The 26,420-nt window shown below is 32.3% G+C and overlaps 1 long non-coding RNA gene across 1 annotated transcript; it reads left to right on the forward strand.

Moving 5' to 3' along the window:
• The first annotated feature begins 13,727 nt into the window (after positions 1 to 13,727).
• Positions 13,728 to 14,634, forward strand: LOC144569897 (uncharacterized). The gene is made up of 3 exons (XR_013516176.1): positions 13,728 to 13,848; positions 14,069 to 14,221; positions 14,445 to 14,634. It is a non-coding gene; the product is annotated as an uncharacterized LOC144569897 (long non-coding RNA).
• Positions 14,635 to 26,420: the final 11,786 nt, after the last annotated feature.

The following is a 26,420-nucleotide window of genomic DNA, read 5'->3' on the forward strand; positions in this document are numbered from 1 at the left end:
TATTGAACTAGGAAAGACAACTATCCACTCTTGAATTTTAATAGATATAGATCTACTTCTAGAACATTTTTTTTCAATAAGAGAAGACAACTATCTATTTCTAGAACATTTTTTTTCTCTACTTTTGAATAACACACAATCTAAATTAGTTAATTTACAGCAATATACAAATTACTAGTTGTATCAGTAAAATTTATTGCCTACGTGCTCCTGATAAAAATCCTGACTATGTTTCTGAATATAATTACTTTTTTCTATCGTGTATTAAGTTATATTAATCAATTGGAAAAGTTTTAGAATTGATTTGACTCTTGTAAGTAAATAAAATGCAAAATCCCAAACAAGGAAAAAAAAATGTTACTAATGTATCTTAAATGCTAATAAGGACTGAATTGGATTTTAGAGCGAAAAGTCGTTTTGTGGAAGCATTTGAGGTAGCTTCATTTTATTTAAGTCAAACTTGGATGAAATTGAAATGACATATATTATTAATTCCCCATGACATAGGCAATTAGGTTTTAATTGTCAAATGGACCCAAAAAAAAATTATAATATAAATATATCATGTGGATGCCGCATTCTAGGATTTAACACAACCCGTAAAGGTCATTATCAAGGAAAAGTATTTTATAGAAAATAGATAGAGATAACTAGAAAGGGGGAAGAACAAGGGTTGCAAGTTGCATTCCATTTCCATCACCTTTCATCTTTAATTTCCTCCCATTTAATGTCTAAGTGAAATGTATATTAAATATCTACGTCTCTACCAAAATAGTCCATTTCAAATTTTCAAATCCATGTGTTTGTAGGGCATGAATTTTATAGGATATTATTTAGAATAATTATACTAATTCCCCCACCCCCGTCCCTCCATTTATCCCCACACTCTCTCTCTTCCTTAACTGCCATATATCTCCTCACTTATTTCACTAAAAATTTCCATTTATCCCCGTATTAAATTAGACGGTCATTTAATACCAATCCCCGCATTAATTATGTTTTCCTCTAATGACAATTCCCGCATTAATTATTCCTTTAAAAACAATTCCCGCATTAATTATACTGTTATCTAATAACAATCCCCATTAATAAATGTTTATTTGTTATTTCTGAGAAATATTTATCCATGTAACATAAAATATTTATCATTATGTCTGAGAGTATTTATCATTGATGTTTACTATAAGTTGCAATTATGTTTGAGAAATATTTATCTATGTAACATAAAGTATTTATCCATATAACATAAAATATTTATCATTATGTATTTATCATTATGTCTAAGGGTATTTATCATTGATGTTTTATTGTAAGTGCAATTATGTTTCAGAAGTATTTATCTATATAACATAAAATATTTATCTTTGTAACATAGAGTATTTATCCATGTAACATAGAATATTTATCATTATGTCTTAGAGTATTTATCATTGATGTTTTACTGAAAAATTCCAATTATGTCTGAGAAGTTTTTATCTATGTAACATAAAATATTTATCATTATGTGTGAGAAATATTTATCATTCGGTGAGGGGATTATTTATTTAATGGTCCCCAGTTGTGCGGGGACAATCCAAAAAAAAAAGAAAATTTTGTGCGAGGATAACTGACAAGTATTTATGAGGGGATTGTTTATTTAATGGTTCCCAGTTGTGCGGGGACAATTCAAAAAAAAAGAAAATTTTGTGCGGGGACAATTAATGGATTGATTTATTCAGTCATAAATAGAGATCATTGCATAGGGATTAATACTTTGCAAATCCACGATAAATACTTTGATGCTTCAAGTTAAATACTAACAGTTTCTGTGGAGTATTAATGATTTGAGCAGTCCCCCCATGACTTTTTTGGCAGTTTGTGCGGGATTTTTTGCGGGGATAGACCTGCGGGGATTGTTATCATGATCCTATTATTTATGAGGAGTGATAATTGCATTTTTTTTTATCTACCCCATTTGTTATTTGTATTTTAGATGTATCATTTCCTTTTTAAGGAGAATCAGTTTTTGGTCTAGTAGCAAAGGCACATAGCGACTTTTTAAAAAAAAAATAGAATCAATATTAATTATTCTAACAGAACAAGCTCCATTGGTTTGTTTTTTTAGAAAAAATAGCTCCACCGATCTCTAGGATGAATCGGTAGATGAAGAAATAAGTAGAAATGATCAATGTAGATTGCTCAGAATAAAATTTAAATTATCCATCCACCAATCCCTAGTGGAGCTTTTTTTTTCTAAAAAACAAACCAATGGTGCTTGTTTTCTTAAAATAATTAAAATTTATTCTATTTTAAAAAAAATCCACATAATTCCTATGTAAAAGGTTATGGGTTTGAAAGAAGCTGGTAGGCTAGACCTCCACCTTTCACTTCAAAAAAAAATTTATACCTAATGTTTTTATGAATAAATTATAAATATTATGAAAGTTGTTTTTTTTTTACTTATTTGACAAATATTTAAATTACATTTTTTATGATTATTCAGAAAATAAAAAGTGGTGAACATTTTACATATTAGATATAAATGCTTATAATTTAAAATATGAACTTACATGATAAATATAAACACTTTCATCTACAAATAATTAAGATGTGTATAAAATGGGTGAGAATAATTTGTTTTATTCTATTTTAATATCTAGTAGTCTTGTTAGAGTAAATTTTATATGATGGTAATTTACTTTTCAGTTTTATAACACAGTTTTATACAAGTATTATATTTCATGCTCTGAAGCTTGACGATCTCAACTGGACAGCATGGATTTCAATTTTATTTTTATTTTATTTCTGAAAAATATGGAATAGATTTTAAAAAAAAATCCAGAAGCGCAAAATTTTTGATTTACTTTTTTGAAGAAAAAAAAAAATCACAGAGCATATTGTTCATTGACTTTATTATCCCAATTTCAACAGCAATCTGTTTTCTTCTACTTTGGTTCACGTGTAGCAATCTGTGTTCCTTTCCAATTTTTTCTCTCAAGGGCAACCTTCTGACCCGCCACATACATGATCACAAAAGAAACATAAGAGAAGATACCAAACCTGTATTATGCCGTATTATTCATCTCCTCTATAAACTTTAATATGGGACTTTTGTGTAGTTCAGATCCAGTGAAGTAACTCAATCTTTGAGTTTTAAATCGGAACTGTTCAATTCGAATTTGTGATAATCTATTCGAAGTGGAGTGCACACATACCGAGAGATAAATTCGAATCGCGAAGCAATTTCGAGCGACGTATTTGAATTGGACGGTCTCGATACAAAACACAAAGATTGTGTTACTTTAGAAATCTGGACCCACTTTTGTATTGAGTGTCTTACTTTTTAATAACTTTTCAGTAGTAAATCATTTTACAATATAACAACAACAACAACAATAATAATAATGAAGATAATGATGAAATAATTTTGGAATTTAAATTATATAGAAAGATGCTGAATTTTTATGCAAGTATGAGACATTTTTTTCATGACATATCGTGTCTGATAAGTGGAAGACTCCGTGTTGTGCCATGACATAGTGTGCAATTCTTTTTAATACATCCATTAAAAATATAGTCAAATATGATTTTAGTTCCTTTTCTATTTACAAATTAATATTACATCCATTATTTTTTATTAGATGATTTTATATCACAATTCTATGAAACTTTAAAAAACTTATATATTTTTACCAAAAATATCAATATCTCTTAATCCCTATCAACTTTAGAAAACTTAAAACTATAAAATAGTGTTTAACAATTATTAGATTCCCCAAGCAGGGAAAATAAAACGGGGGGAATTGAAAAATAGAACATTATAAAAAATGAAAAAGTGGACTCATAAGAAAATGATGTGTAGCAATTTGCAAAGGATGACGCAACACATGGGAGGGCAGGAGCACGCCATGTTTTGCTTTGCGATGCGAAACCGCCCCCGAACAGATTCACACGTGCATCTGACATTTGGACATTTGACATTCGGTTCTTCTGTGGCGTAGCTCCTCCAGTCCACTAATATCAACTTGAATTATGGCCAGGCTTAGGGGTGAAAATGCAGCGGATAAAATCCGATCCGTGTTCGAAATTATATACAAATATTTAATATTCGAATATCCGTAAGAATATGGATACAAAAATTTAATTATTCAGATTTGAACAATAGATATATAGATATATATTATATAATTTACTATATATTATTAAAAAATGATGTTATTTACAATTATAATTAGATGAATCTTAAACTTTTGCATTTTTTAATAATATTTATGTGTTTTTAATAAATATCCAATCTGATATGTATCCATCTAATATAATTTCGATCTTTATTTGTATCCAAAAAAAATACATATATGATTTTATCATTGTCCGCTTTGTATCTGATATATTTTTATCAAGGTTCTAAATAGCATGCTATAGCATTTTTAGATCATAAAACTTATGATGTTATTCACTATAGTGGTGCTGTTTGGGCATAGCGCTGTATTTTTAGCCATTCCGCTATGACGCGATAAACACTATTTAAACCTTTGAATTTCACTCTTATCTAGGCTAAGTTTGAAATCCAAACTAAATCTAATAACTTGTGATGGTAATTCCATTTGAGATATAAAAAAATAACGACCTTAAATGAAAATTTTCAAATCTTAACAGGATTTTTTTTTTTTTTTACGCAATCTTCTTGTTTTTTGTAATCATTCACAAATCATAATTGTACTAGGTTCAGAATATGGGGATGTAGAAATACTATTACACAACTATTAATTTCAAACTTATTCAAATCAAGCCGATCGTTGACAGTTAAATATCATATTTAACAAGTTGCATTACAATATAATTATCATTCTATTCCGGAATAATACTAATTTGATTAGTATTAGTTTAAACAATTGTTTATAATTTTAATAACGTTTAGATTGCGTAACTTGGATGGTACTTAATTTGAAGAGGACCCAATTTGCTATTTCAGTGAAAGTCTTGATTAACTTAACATTACTAATTGAAAAAATTATACTTGACAGCTGTTGTTAAAGTTTTTTAAATATATATACTTGACAGTAGTTGTTAAGTCTTGATTTACTTAGTCGGTTTATCTCTCTTTAGGATTAGGTGGCTGGGTCGGACTCGGTTTGGGGTGAAATCGTCTCTACTGGACGAGTCCAGTGACTGAACTGCCGAAATAATTGAATCCAGCGACAATTTTAGATCAGATCGGGTTTAACTGCACAATTTTTAAAGTATATCCAATGGTCTGAAATAGAAAATAAAAGATGCCTCTTAATTTGTAAAGCATGGTAGCCTATTTCTCTCTCTGTATAAACACACACATAATATAATATAATATGGCTAATTCAACACTCTCTTCAATCCTAAATTAAACATGTAAATTAAAAAAAGTTTCAGAATAATGAAGTTATTTCGATATTAGAACTGATCTGAACACCTTCACAAAAAGAAAAATAATTGTTATTTGACTCCCACTATTTATTCTGCACAATTTATGTATGTAAAATATACCTACCAATGTACTAATTTAAAAACCAAATTAGCTTCCTATCCATGCAATTATGCAAAAAAAACTTCTATTTTTTGTTTTTCAGAGAAAAAGATACAGAAGAGTGTACAAATATTAGCTTTTTTATGAGATTCCATTGAGGCGACTAACAACAGACTCTAGTTGTGGGGTCGGCCGTTGCCTTCTGGGTCCCACATGACAGTAGCAGTTACGATTTATGAATTGGTTGGATAGAAAAAGATCTCTTACCTGCTACGCTGCCATAGTTGTCCAATGAGTACATGACATGACATCCCCACCAATCCAGTTCCAGCAGCTATATACTTTTTTCTTAAATGGAAATAAAATAAAAATACAAATGGATTAGCTCAAGCCTCAAGGACTTGGAATTCATATCCTCTGCATTAACAAAGAAGAGAATCTTTCGAGTTAATGAATTTTAATTATTCGATTTATTTTAAAATTTATACTGATTAAATTTACACTAATATTAAAAGACCTCTTATATTAGAAGCAGGAGCTTGGCTTCATTTAAAATTAAACGGTTGAGATTTATAAATTAATTCAAAAGATTCCCTTTTGAGTTAATGCGGAGGATATGTGTTCAAAGACTTGTGATGTGATTTGACACTTGACAACCAATGCTATCAAGTGGTATCAACGTGCCTATTCGGTTCGGGAGTCCTCATCGTCTGCATTAACTCAAAAGAGTACGCATCTCAACTGTCTGATTTTAACCGGAGTTAATTGGACTAAAGATTATAATTCAGGGGATCATTTAATATTAGTGTGGATCTAGTTTTGTAATATAAAAAGTATTTTTGAGCTCTAAAGAAGCAGATTCTTAAGCCTCTTTCTATTTTTTATTATAATTCTTTTTTATACTTAAGCCTCTAAAGAGGAATTAAAAGACTCAAGCCTCTTTCTATTTTTTATTACAATTCTTTTTTATACTTTCGTATAATAATTTTTGTACAAATCGCTGTACCAGTCTTATCAACTATTGGAACTGTATCAGTTCCAATTTATGACAGTTTTGCTGTCAGTTTTAGTAAAAATATGGAATACTTTAGTCAATTTTGCCAAGTTTGAATTTAGATTATTTTCTCTTGTCTGACTGGTATGTTTTATCAGTCTATAATTGTTTTGTGTTTATCATACAATTGGACTTTTTTTACTAAGATCGAATCCTCTGTCCTCCAGGGAGAAGGAAATTCCAGACTCCAGAGTCACTGTTAGTGGATTCCAAAATAAAAAATGAACAGTGACCGGGCCCCTTTAAAACTAACCAGTCCCAGTTGCAGGGTTAGAGGGGGCAAAATTTTCCTACACTCCGGGGGACAGGTAATCTGCTCTTTTTTTTACTTAGAACGTATCAGGCTATTGTTTTTTTATTTTCATTTTGGATACTATTATAGTGAGGTATGCACTTAGCATTTGACTTTTTTGAAAACCAACTGGTACATATTTGACCGTACCAGTAAATAGTTTGACCAGCTTCACTGGTTGTTTCTCATTTATCTATCATCTTTGTATAAGTTTGAATAGGAAATAAATTTACTATTTTTGTTAGAACTAAAAAAGGTTTAAAAAAGCTGTTGTTTTTATATAGTTAAATGTATTGGGAAACTTACTGGGACCTGAAATTTACTATATTTGTTAAGGAGGATTCTAATGTCTCATATTTTTCATATCTCATATTTTATATTTTTGTTTTCAAAATCCAAATTATCTATCCGAACTGTTCAATGTAATATTTATACTAAAATATGAATGGAGATGGAATTTTATATTTTTTGAAATTTGTTTGCTATTTTTTAAGATATGTACAAAATCATTGTTTTTGAACCGTTCAAAAAACAGTGATTTTCTACCCTCTTAAAAAATAGTAAAATTTTTTCAAAAATTATAAATTTCATCCCTAATTATATTTTAGTATATATACCATGTTCAACGGTTCAGATCGACAATTTAAACTTTGAAAACGAAAATTTAAAATATGAGGTATGAAAAACATGAGGCATTGGAACCTCCTCATATTTGTTAGAACCTGAAACCTGGATCCATGGAGTAGTAGTCCGAGCATCTTAAAAAATGCATTCACCGGATACTTCGGACAATTTAATAATATTATACTGTCATATTATCTTTCCAAATTTTAAAAACTCATAAATTTATTTATTTTATTGACTTTTCAATTAAAACTAAAACGCATTTCAAATTTATAAATTTTTTATTTTACTCTTTATTAAAAAAATATATCATGTGTAAGAAAAATATTTAGTCTTCTATTTGATCAGTTTATGTGAACAAATATTTTATTTTTCTATGTGTGACATATATATAGTGTCATTTAGATATATGTGTGTTACAAATAAGACATATATTTTCTCTCTTATAGTAAATAAATCATTGAAGATAGGTTTTTTGAATAAAAGTTGGGAGTCAAACCACCCAACTATTTAATATCTAGAAGGGATTTTTTTATCTGGGTTTTGAACATGCGGCCTTCTACATAAATGATACTGTCTTTGTTACTAGACTAAATGTTGGTTCTTCTTAGTGAAGATAGTTGAATGCTAAAAATAAATTCATTAATGTAATTAGTAGATTCAAGAAAGACATGAGGGTATTAGTATTTTTTTTTTACAAAGATAAAATTTTATTTTATTTTTCTAAAAAAATAAAGTTTGGTTTTCAAATTTTTATATCAAATCAATGGAAAAGGTAATTATTTGGACAAGGAATTCATGGATGGTGCCAAGTTGTCTAAAAATGCCATTTTAATATCCTCAATTGTTATTGAATATTGAAGTAATAATTATCTGCAATTTTTAGTTTTAAAGGAATAAATGGAATCATAGCTTAGGAAAACAATATACTCTGTTGCATATACCTTAATATTTTGTTGAAATTCTTATTTGAAATTGTTTTGCTGAGATCTGAATTCCTCTGTGCTAAATTAATGTGTGCATCTAATTTAAATATTTAAGCATAATAAAGGAAAGATTGCATACATATACCGACTTTTTAAAAAAAATATATATGTGCAATATATATAATCCTTATTAATAGCTCTATTTTACATACTAGAGGTGGAGTCAGACTTTCAGACTATGAGAGTTAAACATGAATAGATTTCAAATATACATATAAAAGAATTACAACGAATGAGATCAATTTCACACTATTCATAATATTTTTAGTTTAAATTATATTAAAATTATAGTATAAATAAATAAAAAATTAAAAATAAATGGAGCCAATCAATCTCATTCCATTCAATGAATCTGGATTTGTCTCTATATATATACTTGTACTTCGTACCTTTCTGGGAAAGACTTGCAAGTCAAGTCAATAAAAAATGGACATTATATTAGGTCTTCTCTTGTGAAATTGATAACATTAGCATCTTATATATGCCGACATTTAAAAAAAAAAAATAGCAAAATATTTTAATAATAATAATCAGGTTTGAACTAGAATTTTAAAAATATTCAAACCGTGGATATTTTTTACGAGTTAAAATTTTAATTTCAAACCGTAAAAAATATCCACAATTTGAGTTTTTTTTTTTAAAAAAAATTCCAAACTCTGTTTGTTTCATGCACGGAGCCACGTGGTGGCTTGAATGCCACGATAGTTTTATTTATTTATTTTTATATAGTTTTGTATTTTTACAATTTAGACCTTCATATTATTCAATATCATAAATAAGTCCAAATAAATTTCATATAAATAAATAAGATTATCGAGTATTACAAAAATGGTACAAATCGCAGGAGAGATTATTGTCAGAGATCATAAAACATATTGTGCTCTCCTGAATTTGGGTATATGTGAATTTCCAACAAGGTTTGATAACTAATTAACTGTGCCCAAGAAGTGCATCTCTGATCAATAGCGCTGGTATAAAATAAATTATTCCAATTCTAAATCATCAAATGGAATCAACTTCACTGAATTTGAATCAATTTGGAAATAATGATAAACCTATTTAAGATATTTGGAATAAATTAGAGTAGTTTAGTTAGAAAGAAATTATTCCAAAATTATCAAATTGAATCATTGTTCCCTTTAAAACTCTCAAAATGACATTATCAAATTGATTCAGATAATTAACAAATTGTATTAATTCCTCTTAGAGTCATATGGTTATGACCACCATGCATAGGCACAATATATAATAATAATAATTCAGATCCAGTTGTATGTATATATATAACTTGGCCTTCCAATAATACAAAAGGTTAAAATGGATAATCAGCACCATGAAAAGCCAAACCCTCTGTTCCCTGTCCCCGGACAATTTTTTTGTGGGTCCCATTAACAGAGTAAAATCATCTCATATATAAAATAATCATCACAAGAAAAAGCTTGATATTTTCAAACACAAAGTATAGACTTGGTCATGTTCTATGTAACAAGCAATAATCAAATCCTTAATTTTTTTTTTTTTTTATAATGTCAATGTCACGACACACCAACTGTTTGAATCAAAATCCTAGGATATATATGTCCAAACACTAATCATTCCTGACCGCAAAATAATGTCGCCACAAAAATTTAAAAGTTAATAGTTTATAGTATAAAAATAAAATCTAATTAGAGAGTAGAACTAGGGTGCTCTTAAGCTTACTAAAATTTTGGTGAGCTTAACTCTAAAACTCATTAAATTGATTTCAAACGACAAATCCGAACCGTTGAAACCCGCCTACCTTACGTGTGATGCATCTACATGCGAAATTTTTAAACATTCGAATTAACTTAGTATAAAGTCAAGCGGTAAAAAACATTCAAAAAATGAATGCACTAAAATTAATTTATTAACCTTCTAATTTTGACCGCTTGACTTTATACTAAATTAATTTGAATGTTTAAAAATTTCACATGTAGATGCATCACACATAAGGTAGGCGGGTTTCAACGGTTCGGATTCATCATTTGAAATCGATTTGATGAGGTTTAGAGTTAAGCTCACCAAAACTTTAGTGAGCTTAAGAGCACCCTAGTTCTACTCCTAATTAGATACCTTTTTTAGTTGGTTTTTTAATTTACTTGTAAATCATTTTCCATAAGGCCTTTTTTAGTGGGTGCTCCTCATTTGGGCTGAAATAACTGGGCCTAATTAGTTGGATTCTTTTTTAAATCACACTTATATGGGCTTATTTTTCATGTACATGGGCCTAGATGGTTGCAGTATTATTCAATTAAAATTTCTTCCCCATGCACTAACCCAAAATTATATGTTTCCTCATGAAAAAAATCCATCTCACTAGTGGGTCCAATGCTTCTTACTAATACCATTGCAAAAGTACCTTCTCTCCTTTTGATATTTCTTTTCTTTATTCTCCCATACAAATTTTTTTTAACCATACTAATCATTTTAGGTGGTTTGGCCTTGCCGCATTTGTTTAATGGTGTGATTTCTTAAGTTGAGTTTAGGGGTGTCAACGAGTATGATACGGATTGGGTGGAGATATTTTCATATCCGTATTCATTATGATAATAAAAAAAAAAAATCTTCATTCTTATCTGTTTTTTATTTTAATACGGCACGGGTCGGATAAACGGATAAAATAGTGCTATTGACATCTCGATTTGTGCTTTGGATAAAATGTTTTTTCAAAACAATAAAAAAAGAATAATGAATATAAGTAATTTGTATTATGAAAATGTAATAAAATACAAAACTTTTATTAATTTGTATCATTTTTTTTTAAATTAGTAAAAAAATTCTAAAAAAATGTAAAATTTGGTCTCCAAGCACATTTTAATATAAAGATAATGTTGAGAAGTTCAAATTGAATATTTGAACTTTGAAAATAGAGATATGAGCGGAAAGTAAAACACCATCTTTATTTCTCAAAACATCACAGCATCACTATATATATATATATATATATATATATAATATTTATTTTTAAAAATTATCTTATACGACAACGGGTAAGATAACGGAAAAAATTGTTACTCGAACCCGATACTAACGAAAAAAATTCTACCCTTACACGTGTTTTTGGATACAATAAGAATCGGGTAAACGGATAAAAGAGTGTCATTGACACTCCTAGTTGAGGGATTTTTTATATAAAACGTAAATAAATAAATAAAAATCACAAAACGAATTGATTACTCACCAAATTAAAAAAAAACCATCATAACTGAATAAAATTTTTGGTTACCCCCTTGTACAAACGGTTACACCCCACAATTCCATAAATTGCAAAAAAAAAAAAAAAATCTAATTATGGTAATCTAATAAAATCCACGGTTACCATCTTTTTTTTCTTTTCTTTTTACATTTTTTAGTAACTGAAAATTATATACGGTTATCACTTTATTTTCTTTTACTATCAGTAACCGAAAATAATATACGGTTACTACTTTTGTGGAATTTATAGTGTGATCTGAGGTGTAATATTTTCGGTTCTGATGATTTTTGGAATTTGGAGAGAAATCAATTTTTTCTGATTTTTCTATTTATTTACGTTTTATAAAAAAATTCCCCTAGTTGAGTTGCTTGAAACTTGGTCTATTTATTTATTTATTTTTTTTTTTGTAAAATTTGGACTTAAAAAATGTAACTTGAAATTTAGCCATGTCCAATACACCACTGACTTGCAACTACATGGCCACAGGTGGCATTTAATTGATTGAAGTAGTTGGAGCTTTGAATTTTTGCAGAGATCGACAAGGCATGGAAAAGGTGAGATAATATTTTATTTTATTAGACAAGATAAGCACATGGATACGTAAAAAAATATCATGAGAGTATGGCCACCGGTTAATGCTTCCAAACTGATCAAATGCATATTAATAAATATTTTTTTCTCTTCTGTGTATAAGAAATCAAGTACTGAGATTTCAGCGGAACTGTAACATACCGGAATGGTATCATGGATTTATTGTTCAAAACTATTTTTTTTTTCTAGGGTATCTATCAAAACTTTTGAAATAGTCAATTTTCATATAAAAATATTTTAATATTCAGTATATCCATGAAAATTTAACATTCTTTTTTAAATTCTCTTTTATTCATTAAATCTATTATTTAAAATTTTTAAAAGTTAAATTGATAAAAATATACTCTTCTTTTTAAATGGAAATATCTCTTAATTATTTTTACATGATTAAATTGAATTAAAGCATTAAAGCTCCTTTTCGGATGAAAACTAAAACTTTTTTCCTTATAAAACCAGAAATGACGCCTGTAGTATTTCTAAAACCTTTCTTGAACCATTTAATTTGGATAAAAGTTTTTTAAAACCATGTGCTTGTGGCATTGTACTTGAATAAAAACAGCTAACAATCAAAATCTAGAGCTCACCAATCTCTCACTGGATTTCGATCTTCCCCTAAGGTATGTTTCACTCTTAAATATTGAATCTTATTGGATAATTCGGTTTCTTTGGGTGAGATCAGAGTTGTTTTCAGCTTGCTTATTACAACAATCCTTCAATTTTACAAATAGTGTTGTGTTAATGACGCGATTTTCACCGTCGGTTCTCTTATTTGGATCAATTTTCTCATTTATGAGTTACTTCGTGATCTGTAATCTTGTTTCCGATGATTTGAATAGAGGTGTAGGTAAGGTGTTTGGTGTTATTTTTGTTACAAATTTGGAAAAAAAATTTCATCAGTGTTAGGTTTTCTTTAAAGCAAGATATCTTATTATTCTATTTCAGTATATAAATTTTGTTAGGTGTTGTTCAAACATGTTTCAACTATTAAAAGGCATCTTCAATTGAAAGAAAGAGAATATTTGTCAATTTAAATAAATAATATATTTATGAATTAAAGGGAATAGAAAAAAGAATGTTAAATTTTTATCGGTATATCAGATATTAAGATGTTTTTTATGGAGAAATTAAATATTTTAAAAGTTTTGATGGGCAAACCGGAAATTTTCTCTCTTTTTTTTTCTTCATTTTTTTATCTTATTACCAATCAAATTGCAAATTAAATCAAAGTTATGTAATATACATCATACTCAAATAGTGGAGAACATATCTACAAATTTAACTTTTTTATATAAACAAGATTTGATGATAATTGTTAAAAAAATTAAGATGCTAAAATTATCAGTTTCAAAAATGATGTTTAGGTACCGGTATGAAACCGAAATTGGTTGTTTGGTGCAAAATGTATGTACTGAAATATGAGACCGAAATTTGTGCTATAATTTAAAACCTCTTTCTCTGATTCTCTCTGTGTACAACCCCAGAAACTGGAATCCATTGCAAGTCAGACTTTATCTGAACAGCGTTTACCAGAAAATGGAGCATAATGAGAATCAGAAGCAGATCAATTTGCCTGTTATACAAAGGCTTGACCGTTTGGACCATCTGGTACTAGCCATTTTTTTGTTTCTCATGGAGATATTTTTTCCTTTCTAGTTGAGAGTTCTCTGTTGAACCTTTTGTCAATCCTTAAATTTTTTATTGTTCATCTTGAATTCATGAAATGCTTGCATGTCTAGCTAGGTAAATTTCCTATTTCATGACAAAATTCAGCAAGAATAGATCAGTGCATAAGAAAAAGGGTTTTTTGATGCTTGTACGTACGCAGATCAATTACATAGAAGCACAGAAGAATTTACCAGTACCAACAGAGGAAATTGATAATGATCCATGCAAAGATCTATCTGTTGTTCTTGAAGAAGTACCTCTCAAAGGATCTCTTATGGAAAGAGTGTCTTCTCTTGAGCGGCGCCTTTTGAAGGTAATATTCATGCCATTTTTGGTGTCATTTGCCATTTCTTTTCCCTGTAAGAAAATTATAGTTCCTTCCTTGTAAAAAGAAATTCACTGTTCTTTGAGCATTAGAAAATATGAAATTGTTACTTGGTTTGATAATTGATGAGTATTTGAATAAGGGATTTAAAGGAACATGGATAGATGTTGTCTCCTTCCTTTGTTGATTTGTTGTTGCTTTTTTTTGTCAGTTAACACAAGGGTTAGAAGAAGAGAGATCAGAATTATTCAAAAAGCTAACTGTCAAAGGCTGTAAATGCACTCTAGAAGAGAAACTACAAGAAACTAAACGAGCAAATCAGATTGAAGATCACAATGAAATATCAACTCAGGTACATTTAATGCCTTTCTGTTCGTACCGACAGGTATTTTCTGAAAAACACAAACTTGCATGCTATGTTACTCAGGTACTTTAATATAGGTTCCGTACCAGTGTTGGACAAGTATCGGATACGCCAGCTAATGTATCAGCATACGTGGCGTATCCTTATTATCTTGATACGGTATCTGATACGTCTATATACGTCTGGATACGGCATTACCGCTACACCACTTTGTGTTTGTTATTAGAAGACAGTATCGATTGTATTTAATGTATACTTAGCTATTATTTCGTATTTTATCATTTAATTTGTATAATAAGAATTAATAATAAAATTAAATTAGTAAAAAATTATATATATAATAGATGTATCGTATTCTTGATTTTAAGTTTGATAAAGTCAACTCGTATTGTACTGATTTATTACTTTGGTGCGTTTCTGCTCAGTCTATAGCAGCTAATAACTTGACAGCTTCTGTCAAAAATTTGTTACCTTTGGTGATTCATGTTGCAAAGCACTAATTTGCACTGAGATTACATCGTCCATTTTTGTGATTTTTTTGTTTTCAGGACAAAGAGAAGGAAAAACAGATGCACGAATTCGATGGCAAGAAAAGGAAGAGTGAAAGAAAGATTAATCATAATTCAAGATACAAAAAATGGGTGACATCGATCCCAACTTGGTGCTAGAAAGAAAATCAAGAGAAAATAAATGTTACATTACATTGCCTGATGTGTGAAAATCAATCTTCTTACTTTAGTTTGAATTAGCGAATTATTTGTATTTAAGTACACCAAAATCAATTATATATCTTTGGTGAATTGATGGTCAAAAATGCAAATTCATCAATTATTATGGAAATTAAACTTCCAATACAATAATGAAGAAGAACCAAAAGCTGTAAGGTCATGACTAAAACTAGGGCTGCGAACGAATTGAATTTACCCTAGTTTGAGTTTGAATTTGAATAAGATTCGAACCGAACTAGTATGATTTGTTTCAGAACGAACTAATTTTGAATTGAATTAATTGTAAACTATAAATTTTTTGAATCGAACTCAATCAAATTACGAATTATATATTTTTTGGTAGCTCTAGTTATACCGGTAGTTTATGCATTAGTTTTCTTCTCGCAGAACAAAATTTACATGGTTTCTTTTTACTTTTTACGAATTCACACTTATGGATTTTGGGCCAACTTCAGATTCCCTTATCTTTTACGTTGCTGGATTGATTAAAATCACGACATGAATCTAATCAAATGAAACTTATTCTATTATTAATTTGTTACGCTGCTAAAACTTTTTTCTATTATAAATTACCATTACATTAGCAATTTCGAGCTATAATATAATTTTGGTTTTTTTGCATTATTAAAGATTGATGATTGAATCCATTAGTTGCATTATTTGAGATTCAAACCTAAATAGTTCGTAATTCAATTTCAAACGAATTGTACCTAATTTGAGTTTGATTTGAATAAGATTTGAACCGAACTGTTTTCATTTGTTTCAGAACAAACAAATTTTGAATTGAATTAATTGCGAACTTTTTTCGAATCAAGCTCAAATCGAATCACAAACTACAAACTTTTTTGTGCAGCCCTAACTAGAACAGACGATAATGTCGCTCAGGAATTTCATCAAACATTTTATGTACACTAAATAGGGGGGAACATCAAGCCGTCCATAGGGCTGCTAATGATTAAGGTTCGGCTCAAACTCAGCTCGGTTCAATGAGAGAAGCAAAATGATTCGACTCAAACTCGGTTCGCTTTTGAAAGAAAAAAACTTGGCTCGGCTCATGTAAACACTCGGCTCGGCTCGCGAACTCACGAGTCGGCTTATATTTGTACTTATTTGCACTTTCCATTAAGCAAGCATTTGTTATTTGTTATGAGCAATCAAACAATTGTTTTGACTTTTGAGGGGTTATTATTATTACCAGCCTATTGCTCAATTTTTTTTATACGGATAGATTTCTTTCAAGTTTCAATTTCAATTTTTTTTTATGCGTATAAATTTCAAATTTTAATTTTTTTTATTATATTTCAAAGTTTTTTCAAATTTCAAATTGTTTTCAAATTTCAAATTGTTTTTAAATTTCAAAAATTTTCAAATTTCAAATTTTTAAAATTTGAAACAAGGAATTGAGAAGGGATGTTAAAATTCAAGTCAGAGCCAAATTCGAAGGAGCTATTTTGGGACCCACTAGGAACGATTGACGCCAGTCGTTCCTCATTTTCCATGTACTGGAGGGAGGACAACTTGTGGGCTAAGGAAGCTACCGTCAGTATACTAGCATCTGAGATTGCGATATCCAAATTTTTGAAATTTGAAAAGAATTTGAAATTTGAAAAAACTTTGAAATTTGAAAAAAAAATTGAAATTAAAATTTGAAAAAAAAAATGAAATTAAAATTTGAAAAAAAAAATTGAAATTGAAATTGAACTTTGAACTTTGAAATTGAAATTTAAAATTTATCCGCATAAAAAAATTGAGCAATAGACGGGTATTAATCCCTCAAAAGTCAAAACAATTACTCGATTGCTCATAAGTCATAACAAATGCTTGCTTAATGGAAAGTGAAAATAAGTAAAAATATGAGTCGGCTCGCGAACCGACTTGTGAGCTCGCAAGTCGAGCCAAGTGTTTACATAAGCTGAGCCGAGCCGGGTCGAATTCGGGCTTTTTTAAGTTTTGAGTCCGATTCGTGATAAAATATTGAGCCGCTCAACTCATCGATTTACGAGTCGGCTCGACTCATTAGCAGCCTTAGCCGTCCATCTATTCATCTTTCACACGTAGAAGAAGATCACTTGCCCCGCGGTGGAAAAGCCCTCTCTGTCTCAGACTCTCAGTCTCAGCGCCGATTTTTTTAAAAATACCCAACTAATAAATATATTAAATAAAAATTCCAGGTTTCAACCGAAATTTTAAAAATACCCCCCCTGCAGAAAATATTTGCGCTCTGGAATTTTTATTCCCGCCCGCAGATAATATTTGCGCTCCGACCTTGTAATTACAGATCCGCTGCACGGATCTTAAAGCAAATGCGCGGCCCGAAATTATTGTTTGGAAGCGCAGAAATTATCTGCGCTTGGGATTAAATATTCTGCCCCGCAGAAATTATCTGCGCTCCAACCTTTAAATTTTTTTTTTTTTTTTTTGGCGCATTTTTTTGTTATAAATAGACTCTTAGACAGAAAGAGGCAGAAGGAGAAAGAGGAAAGAGAGGAGAAGAAGAGAGGAAGGAAGAAGAGAGGAAAGGAGAAGAAGAGGGAGGAGGAAAAGAAGAACTGTTCAGCTGCTAAATCAGGTTTTTTTACGTATTGTTGTTTACTGGTTATTTACTGTGGATGTACGTATTTACTGTTCATTTACTGTTCACATACGTATTTACTGTGCACATACGTATTTACTGTTCGTTTACTAATCATTTACTGTTCATTTACTATTCATTTACTGTGCATATACGTATTTACTGTTCATTTACTGTGCACATACGTATTTACTGTTCGTTAACTATTCATTTACTGTGCATATACGTATTTACTGTTCATATACCGTGCACATACGTATTTACTGTTCATGTACTTTTCATATACGTATTTACTGTTCATTTCCTGTGCACATATGTTTTTACTGTTCATATACGTATTTACTGTTCATTTACTATTCATTACTATGCATATACGTATTTACTGTTCATTTGAAATCAGTAAACTTACAAAATATTTCCTTCTCCGAATGTAGTTTATTGGCCATGCCTATTGCAATTTCAATACATTTTGGAGGAAAATTCATTTTTGACCAGAATGGGGCACGTTACTCCAAACCTCCAGTAAATACGTATTGGGTTGATGAAAATTTCTCATTTGAGCAGTTGCAATCGCTTATTTATGAAGTGAGCGGCTACAATAGGAATCGTTGGGAATTACAGATTCAAGCCCGAATGGTCCATGCAGGAAGGTATGTCAGAATCGCATTGGGTGATGACGGGGCATTGAGAGGCCTGATCGCGCAGGTTGTGCGGTTCGGTGGATTATTGGAAGTTTTTGCATGCAGAATTCGCGGAGAGTCAGTGGCTGGGAGTTCAGGCCAAGCTTCGGTTGCAGAAAATGATAAACCAAATTATGAACCACACACTCCTTTTATCTCAATGCCAGTAGCAGAACCGGAAGCAGAAATATACCATAATTCACCTCAATCTCCACCTTTTGTCCCACCACGAGTACAATCTCCACCTTTTATCTCACTTATATCCATGCATGGAGGTCCTTCATCCTTACCTGAGCCTGAACCAAGTCCTGACCCCAGACCGGCACCAGTACATGAAGATCCAAACGAGTCAGAATTTGAATTTATGAACGAGGTACCGGAGGAAAATCTGCAAACTGGGGATGAATGGGGGGAAGGAGACTGGGACATTAATGATGAAGGAGATGAAGAAGATGAAGAAGAATACACACAGCCCAGTGTGAGACAAAATAGAGAGAATATGCCGTTAAGTGGCCGTTCTGAGACTCACCCGTTTGTGAACTTCAATGACACATCTGTTTTTCAAGAAGCAGACGTTTCTTACTACGGTCGTCGGATTGAATACATGAGTGAGCTCGCAAAAGGCCAATACTTTCCTAACAAAAAACAACTTACCAAAAAGATCAGAGAGTACCATGTTGACAAGAACAAGGAGACATATACGAAGAGAAGTGACACATCCCGGCTGGAAATTAGATGCAGCACTTTGGGTTGTCGTTTCAAACTGAAGGCAAAAGCAACAAATGCAGGAGATACATGGATGATAACCGAGCAAGACACACCTCACACTTGCACGTCTGAGTACACCAGGACCGACCATGCACAACTGACGGCATCAATAATCGCAGATATCATCGAGAGCAACATTAAGGAAGACATGCTACAATATACTAAATTAAGCTAAATATACCAGCCATTGTTTTAGGGTCTGATCGAAAACCCCACTCAATAGAGTTCAATTCATTTCAATTCAATAGAGTTCAATAGAGATGAATTTCAATTGAATTTTGGTGATCGGAATAAAAATAAAAAAGAATTGAATTCTTTTCACATTTTTGTTTTCTTCTTCCCATTACTGGTAGGGAAGTATCTTGAAGGGTAAAAATAGCTATTAATGACAGCTCACATCTCAAAAAGAAAAGTTTGCTTCACCAATCATGCTCAAAGAAAAACCAACACAAGGTAAACGAGCCTCCAAAATTTTTGTATAGTAGATTCCATCATCGAGCATATAGAGCATGTGCAAAGGAATTAAAAGAACCAACTATGAAGTAGAAAAATTCATATATAGAGTGAAGGAAACCAATTAGCAGGAAAAAAAAAAGATAACCAAAGCCTCAGATTAGTAAATTTAAATTTAATGCATAAATAAGTAAGAGCAGAACTCAAAAATGAAGCTCAAAGCATCAGTTGTTTTAGAGCATCTAGAGAAACACAAAACTAACAAGAAGAAGATATTAAAATGTAGTACCTAAAAAAAAATACAAGCAGATACTAGTGGAAATACCATATAGCACCAATTGATTGTAAAACAAATTCGAAACATAGACTAGTATGACTAAACCTTCAAAAAGAAAGACTAGTATGACTATCTTGGCAGTTAATTTCCGTGTTTTCCATTTGAGAAAAATCTACAAGATAACATTTGATTTATTACTTAATAACAAAATTTTGAGTAGCATACGACCACAACAATAGATTCTTTTTAAAAAAAATAAAATTAATCCTTTTACTTTGCTCATTGAACTATTGATCAAATTTCAAATATCCAAGAGAAGCAGGAATTATTCACCTACAGATGCAAAATAGTAGAAACCAAACGGATGAAAGAGCATTGACACATCTACCAAGTCACCAATCAACAAACACTGTATACTTTTCAGACAACTAAGTGCAAATAGTTTTCCCAAACCAATAGTCCTAGTGAAAAATAACTTTTTTCATATAAAAGAAGTAAAAGCTAGCAGTTCATAAAAAATCAAGAAACCAGTAGCAGGATACCCTCAGTAAATTGCATTTCATCATACTTCCGTACAAACTGACAAGCTGTCTAGTTTTACTGTGTTAAGCATCATTGGGCAAATTGTGGCATTAGTAATGCAATATTAAAGGTTAGCAAAAAGAAAATAATACAATGTTGAGTAAAAATAACTACATGCAAGCACCAAATAATAATCAGGGTTTTCAAATCTTTGTTGTCCTTATATTGCTCTCTTCCAAAGAAAAGGTTTTCAAAAGATACATAACAGAATCTGGAATCCAACAAGAAAAATATGCTATAAGTAGAGCAAAGTAAACATTTCAACAACTAAGGTCAAAGAAGTACTGCCAGAAAAAATCATTGTTCCAGTTTAAAAAAAAACAACGAAATAATGAATTTCCTGTACAAAATATGTCAGTCCATTTGATGCCAGCATCAATTGAACACATAATTTCAATCACAACCACCAAAAAATAGAATCTTGTAGGCCTATTTAATAAATCTTTCAAAAAAAAAAGAAACAAAACAAAAATTCAAATGACATATCGTCAAACCAATAGAAAACTCTTGCATTAATGCCCTCAAAAAGTTAACTTATTGCTCATAGACAAGCACCAAAATGGGTTTTTAATTTGAACAAAGAGGAAGCAAGTTTATCCTGTCAGTACCAAGCGGCATAAAGAGCTCCATTCCCTCCATACAGTGATGGTGATGATGATGGCAACGACAGTAATAATAATAATAATAATAAGAGTAAGGCTATGGTGCTATGCATAATGCACATTGGTCCATACTATGATCTATATTCGAAGTCCAAACATTTGAATAATAATGATAATAACAATTATAAAGATGGATGTTTACTGGTTTCAGAGTTGTTCAGAGTTGAAATGCCTAACCTGATTTCGGGATGGTTTTTACTGGTTCACCGGCCACCACTGTCGTCTCAACAGTAGAGAGGAAGGGCAGAGCAAGAACGGAGCGGGACGGAGCAAGAACAGAGCACGGCAGAGCGGCAGGGGTTTGGCGGAGAGATTTCACGGGCAGTCTCGCTTTCACGGTGTTGTACCCTAAAATATTGCCAATTAAATATTGGTAATAATTTTAATGCTTGGAAAGATGCCAAATGTTTTAAAACATTCCCAAGACAAAGGGAAATGATATGCTAAAATTCATGGTAATATTCTACATTTAAAACCATGAATTTTGATATAAGATTCAGATTCTAACTCCAAATGGTCAAGGAGTTATGAATTTTCAAAGTTTGTGGTGATTTGGCAGCTTCTGAGTGGTGCCACCTCAGCCAGGGTACTCCTAGCAATAAACCTAGCTTCTCTGGGTGCAAATTGGGAGTTCCTAAGTTAAAACCTGACCCTGGGACCCATTGTCAGTCTCTCAAGGTTAAATTTCGCTGAAACTCGGATATGAGTGAACTCAGCGCATGGAGAATGAACTCCATACACCGAGATGACAGTGCAATGGTGCACGATGCACCTTGTCCAGCCAGATCAAACGAGGGAAGCGCTGAGTTTAAACTCAGCGCCTTTGACCTCTTCAAATCGCGTGCACCCAGAGTGCTATACACCGTGCCGCTGCCCTCTACACGGTCTATAATGCGCCAAGCGCAGATGAAATAAGGGACAGAGTAAAGAGAGAAAAGAAGGCACGTCAGGGTCACTGACGAGTGGGCCCCTTGCCCTGACAACTCCTTCTTCCTCCTCCGCGTCTTCTGAGCTCCAATCGGAGCTTGAAATTCATGAAAATTGAAAAGGAATTGAGCAGATGCTCACCTAAACTCGAAAGAGGTGCACTTCCTCTACTCCTTTCTATATTCTCTCAAGCCTAAGCAGTGGCTACTCTCTCTAAACAAAGCCGAGAAAGAGGGAAGATGAGAAAACGGGATGGCCGGTTAGGATCGCCTCAAGCTTTGAAACTTGGCAGGGTAATGCCTAAGGCCAACACGATGACCTTACAGGTGTCAATTTGATCTAACCAAGTCCAATTTTATGAGAATCATGAATCGGTACTATGAGAAGTCCGACTAATGGCTAAAGCACCAACCCAGCTGTCTAAACGGTAAATTGAGCTTTGGCACATGATAAACAAGTGAAGGCGATGCCATGTGTATATGCTTTGCACCCTGAAGCACAATAATCAAGGCAGGTGCAAGTTAAGCTCAAGACTAGCTCGGCGCAGCACACCATATGCACTAACGGCTAATGAACAGCTCACAGGTCCCCAAGACACGTGTCAAATGAACCTGAGGTAATGCCAAAATAGGAGAATATACTCCTGGAGGCTGGGAGCATGCATTCCCTCATACCTCATCCACATGGCAGTAAATCAAGGGCTATTGATGCCCAGGGCTGTTGTTGATGCAATCTAAAGGCTCAAATGCATCCAACACATTTAAATGACATGTCAAAGTATAATTGGGTGATCCCCTACACAAAGCACACATGGAATGAAGCCAATCAAGCAGAGGCATTTGATCAAACACCTCTGGCCAAGATAAGACCACCTCAGCTGGGGCATTACAAAACCCTAGCTCTCTGCCTATAAAAAGGCACCTCAAATGAAGCTCAAGAAGAGAAAAAAAAAACACACACACAGACAGAAAGAAAGAGACAGCTAGAGAAAGATACACACAATCAAGCTCTAGATACACACAAACACACACTTTACATACACACAGTGGTGCACATACACACCATAGGCTTCCTCTATGCTTATCAAGCTTAATTCATAGGTAATTAAGTCTTGGATTCAATGTAAGGCCCCTAGGGGGCCATCTCATGTATTAATTTCATGAATAAAGCTTCTTTTTTGCCATTTTGATCTTCTTCTTGTTATTCTTTGCTCTATTTTGTGTTTCTGATCTGATAATCTCTCTTTAAAACATCAAAAATATATATACAAGCATTTAAAATACAAAAGCTTATCATTCTTGTACAAATCTTTCATAAAAAAACACATTTTTGTACATTTTCTTCTATTTTTCTCTCATCTTTTTCTTTTCTGCCTCCTTGGATCACTTTTGCAAATTAATTGAGGGCTAGGATGAGTGTAGTGAGCCAGCTGGCATCCTTGCTCATCTAATCCCTTGATTTCTTTGATTAAAAGTGATTAAAAAAAGGAAAAAAGTGACTTAAATCAAAAGATAATCACACAAGGGCTGTTTAAAGTGAGCAAGTAAGCATCCTTTGCAGTTCTCAACCCTAAGTTCCCTTGAGAGAGCCTATTTGCAATTAAATCCAGAGAAACAGTGAGGTTATGCCCTTTTAAATGGCTAATTTCATCATTTTAAAGGACCTAGTTGCAAAAAGTGAGAAACTGAGGACTAAGATGTAAATAGACAGCAGTTATACTGCCTCATGTCATTTACTTTCTTTATCCAACGAAGTTTTGATGATTTTGCTCTCTAAAATCAAGAGGACATGCTCAAAACATGATTTCAAAACAATCAGGGATCTCCCTGCATATTTCCAAGTCATAACCTGCTTTTTAAATGATGGTTCTATGAAAATTGAATCCTTTAATCTTCATTTTATGCTTACTGGTACAATAACAGTGGCTAAATGCCCTTGAAAACCTGTGTTGGACCAAACCAGACCTTTGATCTTGTATAAAATGATCTACACTACCTCCTGGTATCACACCAAGTATGGACCCAGCACAATATCACATGAAAAGCACCTCTGGTATAATGAAATTCATTGAAATGACCTCTGCTGATAGATCAGTCATTTCAGAACATTAGAAGGACCAAACTGAAAAAATGAACCTCACAGCTAAATAAAGCACTTCAAAATACACAAAATTGATATAAAGCTTGCATCATTTGGATATTCCTACAGAAAGTTATGGATCTCCAAAGTTCATCTTTAAAATATGGAAATTCTGTAATTTAAATTGGTAAAATTACCATCAATACCCCTGACATTGAACAAGTCATTTGATTGAGTAAATAAACTCAGAAAAGTTCCAAATTTGGAACAGAAATTCTTAATACATATATCTTTGAGATCATGAAATAAAATGGGCTCATCATATACATAAATCATGAGAAAATGGATCTAAAAGAACTGAAATAATAACTTCTAATATGTTTTCCATGATAAATTGATCTGGAATTCATTTCAATCCAATCCAATGCCTCTGACATGCTCAAACAACTTGTAAATGACTCAAATGAACTCTCTGAATGTCTAATCAAGCTTTGAAACCTCTGTACCATCCTCTGGTACCAATGTGGTATTGAAACCGAAACCACAAAACCCAAATCATGTCTGAGGCCTCTTTGGATGAGAAATTGATGTCACCAAGACCTTCCATAGCCTCACACGATCTCAAATGACCAATCAATTGAAAGTAATTCTAAAGAAATCGATTGTAATCGATCTGGAGTCCAATTGGTACCGATAGGTACTGTAGATACCTATTCCACCGTCTCCGATGGTCGTCGACGGCCGACACCGGCACCAATCGACTCCTAACGTCAAGACGATCACAACCATGCCCTTGGCCGGCACCGCCGTGACCTAGATTGGCCGGACTGAGTTCATCGAGGAAGAACCCTAGCCGGGAAACCCCCTTGCACGATCCTCAAAGCAAGAAACACGAATCCTAAAGCAGTCTTTGCAATCTAATGGATCAAATTCAAATCAAATCCAACGGGTCCTGACACTTGGGCCCCACATGTCATATGTTTAAATCAATTAAGAAATTAACCCGAATCTCAAAGTTCAAATGAATGGTATCTGGGGCTTTGCACATTAATTAATGACCCAATATACATCTTGAGGCCCAAAAGCCTAAATCTTGATATTAAAACCCAAATCTTGAAGCCCAATTAATCAAATCACCTCTGTACTAATCCTGAAGCCCAATGATTTCAATCTAGTGGCTTGTGCACATCTCAAAGGCCCAAAGCTCAAATCTCAAAGCTCTACACTGATCTTAAAGTCCACATATGACCAGAAGATCCTCTTTTGCACATAAACTCCTCTGTTTTATTAAAATATACAGAGAAGTCCTTGAAAATTTACATAAAGGTCCCTGCCAGCATAAAATCTCCTCAAACAAGCCCTTAAAGGCCCAACTTACATTCCAGACCCTGTCAAAAGCCCAAATTACAGCCTCAGGTCCCTAGAAATTTACAAACAGGTCCCTGGAAGTACAAAGTCCTCACAAATAAGCCCTTCCAAGTCCTTTTTGGCCATAACTTTCTCATACCAAGTCCAAATCGACTCAAACCAGTTCCAAATGAACCCAAATTCAATCCTCTTTAATTTTAAATAATATTTGGACATATTCAAATCTCAGCCATAATCTGAAATGACCAAAATGCCCCTCTCTTGACATGTTTTATAAACCAAAGTATAAAAGTGACACCAAATATTGCTTTTTCATACTAAAACTATACAAATGACATCTCTTATGAATATCCTATACACTTGAAATGTATAAAATCCATGTCTTCATGCATATATCATGACAATTGACCAAAACACGCTTATAAATTAAGTGAGAACCAAATATACGACCAAACAAACCATACATGAGTCCCTTTTTAGCCTCATTATTCAGTTCAATTCGAATAGGCACAAATCCCGGAATGCATGAGGTATTCAGTCTGACCCGAAAGGTCTTTCTGATGTAATTAACGGCGGGTGCTTGCACCTGTCGGGAGTAAAACGTCCTCACAATCGAAAACAATAAAACCTCCGACAACTGATCATGAACGTAGGTTGTCACAAGGGGTGAACCAGGAGGAACGCAGAGAGAAATCCCGAGTGAATGCCTTCCCCTGAGTTCGATGAC

The sequence above is a fragment of the Carex rostrata genome, chromosome 18 (genome assembly GCF_964058835.1).
Source record: "Carex rostrata chromosome 18, lpCarRost1.2, whole genome shotgun sequence".
NCBI classification, from domain to species: Eukaryota; Viridiplantae; Streptophyta; class Magnoliopsida; order Poales; family Cyperaceae; genus Carex; species Carex rostrata.